Source organism: Octodon degus, unplaced genomic scaffold (genome assembly GCF_000260255.1).
Source record: "Octodon degus isolate 3935 unplaced genomic scaffold, OctDeg1.0 scaffold00388, whole genome shotgun sequence".
Lineage (NCBI taxonomy): Eukaryota > Metazoa > Chordata > Mammalia > Rodentia > Octodontidae > Octodon > Octodon degus.
In genome coordinates, this window is record NW_004524964.1 from 517,067 (window position 1) to 524,965 (window position 7,899).

The window sequence follows — 7,899 nt, forward strand, 5'->3', positions numbered from 1 at the left end:
GGCCAATGCTTGGCCAATGTGCTCTCTGTGAAAGCCTGAGAGAGTATCTTGGAGAAGATAATTTTAAAAATGAAAAATATTTAAAGAATATGAATAAACAATTGCATAATTTCACACAGAAATTCAGAAATGTAACCATGTACAGCATTTCAGCAGGACAGTCCCTGAGACATTTTTTTTCTTATGACCTTTTTGATTACCCTTTTAAAAAAATCTACCTGAGGGACTGTATGGCAACAACTGGTACGTCATGACAAGAAGTATGTGTTTAGAAGACAAGAATGACAAGCATTCCAAACGTCATCCTTCTATTACACATTGCTATCTTCAGTGAAGTTATTAGTTGACAGGTATCAGCATATATACTTAGTCAGGATGAGAATCCTACCAATTAACTATTAGTTTAAAAAAAGTGCTGATGTTTCTCAGGATCCATTGCCTTACTCATCCTGTGCGCATTAATGTATGGATTAGCCCCATCACGTTGGCCAGATTTTCTCCTTGTCCTCTGCTCATTATCCAATAATCAAGTCCTCACTTTCCTTTTAATTATATCTTTCTATTTGTATTTCTTCTTCTGAGTTCTTATACTAGGGGAACTATACAATATTTACACTGTGGGTCTGGTTTATTTCACTTATGAGTATATGTTCAAGTGGCATCCACTTCAATATAAAGGCTTCGAGTTTATCATTCTTTATAGCTGAGTTATAATCTATTGTATAAAAATACCACATGTTTTTCAACCATTCCTCATGTGACGGGCATCTTAGTTGTTTCCAAGATTTGTCTATCACAAATTGTGCTGCTACAAACACAGGTACACATATATCACTATGATATGACATTTTCAGTTCCTTGGGGAAAAATCTCAGTAGGGGGATAGCTGGCTTGAATGAGATTTCCAGTCCTAGTTTTATAAGGAATCTCCACACGATTTCCATAATGATTGCACGAGTCTACTTTCCCACCAGCAGTGGAGATGGGCTCCTTTTCCCCCACAGCCTCTACAATATTTGTGGTTGGTTGATTTCTTTATGACAGCCATTCCTTCTGGGGTGAGATGATATCTCAGTATTGTTTTAATTTGTATTTCACGGATGGCTAATGATGTGGAGCACTTTTACGTGTATTTATTCACTTCTTTCATTTCATGGTCTGAGAAGTGTGTGCTCATCTTGGATGCCCATTTCTGGATTGGGTCTTTAAATTTTGAGGTACTTATTGTTTTTCGTTCTTTTTATATTCTAGAGAGCAGACCTTAGTCTGAGTGCTTATTAGTCAACATTTTTTCCAAATTTTTAGGTTGTCTTTTCATTTTGCTGGTATTTTCTTTTGAGTGCAAAAACTTATCATTAAGAGGAGGTCTGAGTTGTTAATTCTTTAAAGTGTTTCCCATGCGATTTGATTTTTGTTCATGAACTCTTTTTCCTACCCCTAAGTTTTCAAGATTTCCTCCTACTTTCTCTTCCATGAGATCTACTGTTTCTCTTTTAATGTTTACATCTTTAATCCACTTTGCCTATAGCTTAGTGCATGGTGATTGACCTGGTTTGAGCTTTAGTTTTCCACATGAAGAGAGCCAGTTTTTCCATCACCATTTGTTAAGGAGGCAATCATTCTTCCAGTAAGCGTGTTTGGATCCTTTGTCAAAGATCTGATATTTGAGTGTGTTTGTAGAGGCCCCTGAATCTTCTAATCTCCATTGATCCTCAGGTCTATTTTGTTACCAGTACCATGCTGATTTTATCACAGTAGCATTGTAGTATAATTTCACATAAGGAATTTTGATTCCTCCTGTCTCGTCTTTGTTGCTCGAGATTGCCTTTGCTATTCTAAGTCTTTTCTGGTTCCAAATAAATTTCAGGAACAGTTTCTGTAGTCTATGAGTTACATTGGTGTAATTTGATATGGATTTCATTAAATAGGTACAGAAATATTGGTAATATGGCCATCATCTCAAAGTTGGTTATTCCTAACCAAGAGCTCGGAATATCTTTCCATTTTCTCAAATCCTTCATTATCTCTTTTTTCAGAGTACTGTAATTTTCCCTGAATATCTCTTTGACTCCTTTAGTTAGATAAATTCCAAGTTATTTAATTTACATAGGTGCTATTGTAAAAAGTATTGTTTCTGTAATTTTCCTCTCAGTGTGTTTATTATCTGTATAAAGGAATGCTATCGACTTTTGGGTATTGACTTTGTATCCTGCTATGCTACTGAGTTTCTGTATTAATTCTAGTAGTTTCTTGGTGGAGTTTTTGGGTCTTCCAAGTAAAGTATCATGTCATGTGCAAATAATGATAATTTAAATTCTTTATCTATTCTTATACATTTTATTTCTCTCTCTTGTCTAATGTCTCCAGCTAATGATTCTAGAACTTTATTGAATGGGAGAGATGATAGAGGACATCCTTGTCTTGTACCAGATATGAGAATAAAATATTTCAGTTTTTCCTCATTTAGAATTATATTAGCCATTGTGTTATGTTAGATGGCATATATCAGTTTGAAATTGAGGGCTTCTACTTCTATTTTGTGTAGGATTTTGAATATGAATGAGTGTTGAACTTTGTCAAAAGCCTTTTCTGAATCAGTCGAGATGATCATGTGCTTTTTGAATTTTGCTCTATTGATATAGCATATTACATTTATAGATTTGCACATATTGAACTATCCTGGAATTCCTGGGATGAATCCTACCTGGTCATGTTGTATATTCTGCTTCATGATTTCCTGTATTCTATTTCGTAGGATTTTATTCAGGATTTTTGCACCTATGTTCATGATAGAGATTGGCCTGTAGTTATCATTTGTAGTTGGGTCTTTCCCTATTTTGGTACCAGTATAATACTTGCCTCCAGGAATGATTTTGGGAGCCATGCTTCCTTTTCTATTTCATTGAAGATTTTGAGGAGTATTGGGATCATATCTTCTGTGAATCTTGAAGAATTCAGCTGTGAATCCATCATGTCCTGGACTTTCCTTTGTAGGTAAGCTTTTTATTACATTTCATATTTCATTAGCTGTTATTGGGTTATTGAGAGTTGTTATATCTTCTTGATCCAGGTTTGGTAATTTGTTCTTTTCTAGGAATCTGTCTATTCCTTCGGTGTCTTCCATTCTGTGAGAGTGAAGGTTCTCAAAGTAGCTACAGATGATATTCTGAATTTCCACTGGGTCTGCGGTAATTATACCCGTTTCATTCCTTATTGCTTCTCTTTGAATTTTTTTTTCCTCTTTTTGATGAGGTTAGCTAGGGACTTATCGGTTTTATCTAATCTTTCAAAGAACCAGCTTTTTGTTTTGTTAATTCTTTGAACTGTTTTCCTCATCTCAATTGAATTAATTTCTGCTCTAATCTTTATGATTTCTTCCCGTCTTTGGGCTCTGGGTTTGGTTCCCTCTTCTTTTTCTAGATGTTGGAGGTGCAGCATTAGGGTATTTATTTGTTCCTGAATTGTCTTCCTAATGTGTGAGTTCACAGCTATATATTTCCCTTTGAAAACTGCTTTCATCGCATCCCATATGTTCTGAAAAGCTGCGCTTGAATTTCATTGAATTTTAGATATTGTTGAATTTGTTGTTTGATTTCATGTGTGACCCATTGGTTGCTGAGTAAGGTGTGGTTTAATTTCCATGTATTTATGGGAGTTTTCTGTTTTCTTTTCTCAATTATTTCCAGTTTCATTACACTGTCGTCAGATAACGTTCATGGGATAATTTCTATTTTCTTGTATATACTTAAGCATGACATACGGACCAGTATGTGAACTAGTTTAGAAAATGACTCATGTGCAGCTGAGACAAATGTACATTCAGCTGTCATTGTGTAGAACACTGTGTATATGTCCACTAAGTCCAATTTTTCCAAGCTCTGGTTCAGTTCTTCTTCTTTGCTAATTTTTTGTCTGCTTGACCTATGTTTTTGGGATAAGGAGGTGTAAAGGTCTCCTGTTAATATTGTGGTATTGGATATTAAATTTTTCATGTACATTATGATTTGTCTTATATAGTTGGGTGCTCCCTTGTTTAGTGCATATACATTTATGTTACCTCTTCCTCTTGAATTTTTCCCCTAACCAGTATATAGTGGCTTTCTTTATTTTGTTTGTTCATTCTTGGGTCACATTTGAGATTGTCTGAGAACAAGATTGCTACCCCTGCTCTTTTCTGAGTTGCTGGGGCATATAGTATTGTTTTCTATCATTTCGCTTTCAGCCTATGAATTTCTTTTTGAGTTAAGTGTTTTACTTCTATACAGCATATGGTTGGATTTTGTTTACTAATCCATTGTGCCAGTCTATTTCTTTTAATTGGTGAATTGAATCCATTTTCATTGATGCTTATAATTGAGATGTATTGATTTTTTATTGACATGTTATTTACCTGCTGTTGTTTACTCCTATTTGTCTTGTGTTTAATTGTTTGCGCTATTTAGTTGATTCCTTTTCTTCTCATTCGTGGAGTTCTGATCCTTTTGGTCACCCTCTAGAACATCTTTTAGTAGTCTGTGTAGAGTTGGCTTTGTCATCATGAAATTCTTTAGCTGTTCTTTGTCATGGAAGTATTTCACTTCTCCATCAAACTTGAAAGAGAGTTTTGCAGGGTATAGTAGTCTGCGTTGGAATTTGAATTCATAACAGACTTGAAGTACTCTGGGTCATGCTATTCTTGCCTTCATTGTTTGTGAAGAGAAATCTGCTGTTATTCTGTTGGGTTTTGCTTTAAATGCGATCTGTGTCTTTTGTCTAGTGGCTTTCAATATATTTTTCTTGTGCTGGATTTCTGGGATCTTGACTATTATCTGTCTCAATGTGCTTTAATTGAGTTTAAGTTATTTGGAGTTTTGTGTGCTTTGCTTGCCTAAATGTCAGATTGTTACCTCATATTTGTGAAGTTTTCTGTTATTTCTTCTGTCCATATACTTTTTATATTATTTGTATTGACTCCTCCATTCTCATTGATGCCTATTAGTCTCACTTTTTTCATCTTTTCATTGTCTTTCAGGTTATGAATTTTTTTCTGCATCCTAGTTCTTTTTAGGAGATCTTTTCTTACCTTTTCACTATCTGTGACAGTGTCTTCAACATCTGAAACTCTGTCTTCACTTTCACTCAAATGGCTTTGCAAGCTTGTGATTGAAATTTTACATTTCCCTATATCTCTTTGACTCTGCCTCATGTGATCTATTTCTTTCCTGTATCGCTCATTCAAGGAATCCATCATTTTCCTGATCTCCTCTATTTTTCTGTCAGTGTGTTCTTGAGAAGCAGTTATTAATTCTTTTACTTCAGAGATTATTTCTGTTCTGATTTCCTCTATGTGTTTCTGAATTTCATTCTTTACTTCAGACGCTATTAATTCAGAAATTTCTTTTTTATTTCAGAGATTAATTCTGATTTGAGTTCCTCTATACCTTTCTGCTGTTGTTTCTTTACTTCCGACATTGTTAATTTATACATTTCAGCTGAGCCAGTGTCCTCTGCACTTTTTCTGTGTTCGCTCGAGGTATGAGATTGCATTTTGCTCCTTCTCTTTGTCATTTCTTATAGCACTGACCTCTGACCTTTAGTAAAGAGCTTTGGTGCAATTAGAACCTTAGCACTTATTGAAATTCATGTTCAAATTGTTAAGTTTGGATTTATCCCATTATGCCTGGCTTGGGTCTAGCTCTTGTGTTCAGCTCCTTCCTGCTGCAGCCCTTGGAAATGAACCTGTTGTACCCCTCTGTTGTGCCCCTGGCCCAGGGTGCACAGAAGCTCTCCCAAACTATAGGAGGGCCTGGGCTTGGTCTGGGTCTGGGTGGTCCCTAGAGCGCGGCAGTTCTCACTCACTTGGTGGGCTTGGGAGGTGGGCTCAGGGGGTATGGAAGTGTCCCGAGTGTGCAGCAGAGGGTCTCACTCATGCGGTGTGCCTGGGTTTGGTCCAGAGAGGTCCTGCGGACACACAGGAGCTGGAAACTCTCCCACACAATCGCAGATCCTGGGCTTGGGCTGTAAATCACTTCTATCAAATTTTTTAAAATATGATTTTTCTCCTTTGATAGTCTGAGATAATTTCTGGACAACGAAATCATTTGTGCCCCTTGTTAAGCAGCAGACCCACATCGTCTGAGCACCTCCACGATTGTTAAGGAAAAACTAGCTCAACTTGTGCATAGGAACATGTCACTGACACAGAGCCCTAATTCATAAGAGCTGCAAGAACTTTTCAAGTTCCCGCAGGTCTCTGTCCACATTTCTCCTCTGAAATGTGAGTGATGTGAGTAACATTCTCTTCTGGTAATCAGTAAAGTGACCAGAGAAAATTCATGCAGAGGATGTAAAATGTGTCCTCTACACAGGAAGTAATCAGCCGCTGAAACCTGAGAACCTAGTTCAACTCTCATTTCCGGATCTAATGGTTCTGGGCCTGTGCATTCATCCCAGTAGGGCCACACAGAATTACCCCGGTGGAGTACACATTATATTGCCACCCTGAGGTGAGGGAATGACAAACTGACACCAAGAGACTGGAGTCAAGCACTGTCTGCAGTGGTCAAAATCTCTTCCTAGACAAAAGCAAGAGCATTTTCATGAGAGAAATAGGAGGAATACATATTTCCTTTATTTTGCTTTCGTTCAGTCTCTCACATATTGTCAATTATTTCATTAGTGCTGTAAAAGATGTGACATGAATAAAAATTATATTATTTACCAATACCAAATAAACAAATAACTATTAAATCTATTAAAGAAAACCAAAAGCAGGAGACCATATAGTGGTTCCCAGGTGCTCAGTGACACACCATGACTCTATTGTGCATTCTTTCCATTAACTTTTTGACCGTAATCACCACAGAAATTCTAGCTTTCTTATAAAATGATGTAAGCTTCATTTGGTGCGGATTCTGTTGCACTCATCCAGTGTGTTTTCCAACCTTTGCCTTCCAAACATTCATACATTGGCTAGCACAATATTAGGAATTTATAGATAAATAAAAATCATCGCAGTATCACAAGTGTTATGAAAATATTTATTTGGATTTGTACTTTCACTGTTTGAAGTACATTATCATTTTCAAAATATGTACATTGAAAGAAGCAAGGAAATAAGAATTGAGCAACATATCCAAAACGCTGAGAGAAATTCTCTTGTGCAGTTCATCTAAGATTCTTCATAGGAAAAAGTAATGAAAAATTGTCACAAAAACAAATATGCAGCTCTATAATTTCAGGGTTATAAATAAAACCCTTTTATTAGTAAAACATTTCCTGTCAATAAAGGTGTTTGAAGGTATCATTGTCAGCATTGTGCCATGCTCCATCATCTGACATAGGCTGTGATGCCATCACTGGGCGACGAAGGAAAGCTGGAAGGGCACCTTAGACTGACTGAAGAGGTTACTGCTCTCCCAGTCACCCTGAGCCCTGAGAAGAAGCCATCCCACAGCTGTCTAGTCTCTTGTTTAGCTGCCCCTTCTCAGGAGTGTCTTGTGCCCCAATACACTCTAGGGAGCGGGACGGTTGCTGGGGATGGCAGCGCTCCGCAGCTCTTGTAGCTGACAGCTTTTGATGCTCCAATTCGGTGGTGCGTTTCTACACAAAGGTCTCTGGAGGCTTTTTCCATCTATGTAGCAATAGATTAAATCCTTCTGTCTAATACAGTAACCTGGAGTCAGAGTGACAGCCAACATGTTACGTCTTTTATTCTGCCTTTAAGTATGTCCTTCATTTTCTTTATCATTTATAATTTTTTTGTTTTAATACTGACATCTTTCACTGCACTATGTATTATATTCACTTTCAGAAAGCACTGTACTTTTTTTGATAACAATAAAATTCTTCATAGGAAAATTTGCATGGGTTTAGGTACACAATTTCTGTACAAGTATAGGCAGACATCATCAGATTTGT